Genomic DNA, 2,687 nt, shown 5'->3' with positions numbered 1-2,687 from the left:
AAGGAAGATGAGTCCAACTTGACTATATACTGAGAGCTAGCTACATGGCAGACAAATCCAATATGTTCATATACAGAGAGCTACCTACTTGGCACATCAGTGCAACATATCCACGTACAGAGAGCTATCTACATGGTAGACGACTCGACAATGTCCATATACAGAGACATAGCTACATGGCATGGTAGTGCAACATTTCCATATACAGAGTTCTAGCTACAAGGCAGATGATTACAAAAAGTCCATATACAGAGAGCTAGCTACATGGCAGGGTAGTACAACATTCCCATATACAATGTTGTAGCTACAAGGCAGATGACTTCAATTTGTCTATATACAGAGAGGTAGCTACAAGGCAGAGTAGGGCAACATTTACATATACAGAGTTTTAGCTACAATGCATATTTGTCAAACTTGTCCATATACTGAGAGCTACCTACAGGGCAGTTCAGTCCAAAATATGCATGAAAAGAGAGCTAGATACATGGCAGACAAGTCCAAAATGTCCATATACAGAGAGCTACCAACATAGCAGATCAGACCAATATATCCTTGTTCAGAGAGCTAGTTACATGGCAGATGAGTGTAAAGTGTCCATATACAGAGAGCTAGCTACATGGCAGGGTAGTGCAACATTTCCATTTACAGAGTTCTAGCTACAAGGCAGATGATTACAACTTGTTTATATACAGAGAGCTAGCTGCATGGTAGTGTAGTGCAACATTTCCATATACAGAGTTCTAGCTACAAGTCAGATGTGTCCAACTCGTCTTTATGCAGAGACCTAGGCACATGGCAGGATCGTGCAACATGTCCATATACAGGGTATTATCTACATGGCAGATGAGTACAACATGTCTATTTACGGAGTGCTTGCTACATGGCAGACTACTCCAATATGTTCTTATACAGAGACCTACCTTGTTGACAAATCAGTCCAACATATCCAAATGGCATACGAGTTCAAAATGTCCATAAACAGAGAGCTACCTACAGGGAAGTGTAGTCCAACATTTCCATATATAGAGATGTGGCTACATGGCAAATGTGACCAACGTGTCCATATACTGAGAGCTATCTACATGACAGCACAGTCCAACATGTCCATATACAGGGTATTAGCTACATGACAGATGAGCCCAACATGTCTATATACTGAGTGCTTGATACAGGGCAGACAAGTCCAATATGTTCATATACAGAGACCTACCTTCTTGACAGATCAGACCAACATATCCAAATGGAATATGAGTCCAATATGTCCCTAAACAGAGAGTTACCTACATGGCAGGAGAGTGCAACATTTCCATATACAGAGTTGTAGCTACATGACAAATGTGACCAATGTATCCATATACTGAGAGCTACCTACATGGCAGAGTAGTCAGACATGTCAATATACAGAGTACTAGCTACATGGCAGATATGTCCAACATGTCCATATACTTAGAGTTAGCTACATGGTAGACAAATCCAATGTGTTCATATACAGAGAGCTAGCTGCATGGCAGGGTAGTGCAACATTTCCATATAGAGAGTTCTAGCTGCATGGCAGATGTGTCCATCGTGTCCATATACTGAATGCTAGAAACATGACAAAGTAGTCCAACATGTCCATATGCAGAGTATTAGCTACATGGCAGATCAGTCCAACACATCCATATACAGATTATTAGCTACATGGCAGATATGTCCAATGTGTCCATATACTGAGGTCCAACAAGTCCATATACAGGGTATTAGCTACAAGGCAGATGAGTTCAACATGTCCATATACTGAGAACTAGCTGCACGGCAGACAAGTCCAAAATGTCAATATACAGAGAGCTAGCTACAATGCAGGGAAGTGGAACATTTCCATATACAGAGTTCTAGCTACATGGCAGAAGTATCCAACGTGTCCATATACTGAGAGCTAGCTACATGACAGAGTAGTCTAACATGTCCATATGCAGTGTAGTATCTACAAGGCAGATGAGTCCAACATGTCCATATACTAAGAGGTAGCTCCATCGCAAACAAGTCCAATATGTTCATATACAGAGAGATACCTACTTGGCAGATCAGTTCAACGTATCCATGTACCCAGAGCTTGCTACATGGCAGACGAGTCTAAAATATCCATTTACATAAAGCTAGCTACATGGAGACGTAGTGCAACATTTCTAATTACAGAGTTCTAGCTACAGGGCAGATGATTCAAACTTGTCCATGTAGAGTTAGCTAGCTACATGGCAGTGAAGTGCAACATTTACATATACAGAGTGGTAGCTACATGGCACATGAGTCTGTATGCAGAGACCTAGCTACATGGCAGGGTAGTGCAACATTTCAATATACATAGTACTAGCTACAAGGCAGATGAATCCAACCTGTACATATACTGAGAGCTACATACATGGCAGACCAGTCCAACATATCCATGTACAGAGAGCTAGCTACTTGGAAGACAGTCCAAAATGTCCATATACAAGAGAGCTAGCTACATGGCAAGGTAGTGTAGCATTTCCATATACAGAGTTCTAGGTATATAGCAGATGTGTCCAATATGTCCAGATATGGAGAGCTAGATACATGGCATATCAGTCCAAAATATCCATGCACAGAGAGCTAGCTACATGTCACACGAGTCCAATAAGCCATATACAGAATGCTAGCTACATGGCAGAATAGTGCATCACTTCCAT

The sequence above is a fragment of the Chrysochloris asiatica genome, unplaced genomic scaffold (assembly GCF_000296735.1).
Source record: "Chrysochloris asiatica unplaced genomic scaffold, ChrAsi1.0 scaffold00528, whole genome shotgun sequence".
NCBI classification, from domain to species: domain Eukaryota; kingdom Metazoa; phylum Chordata; class Mammalia; order Afrosoricida; family Chrysochloridae; genus Chrysochloris; species Chrysochloris asiatica.
The sequence above is the reverse complement of the archived record's forward strand: the minus strand, read 5'-3'. Positions refer to the sequence as shown.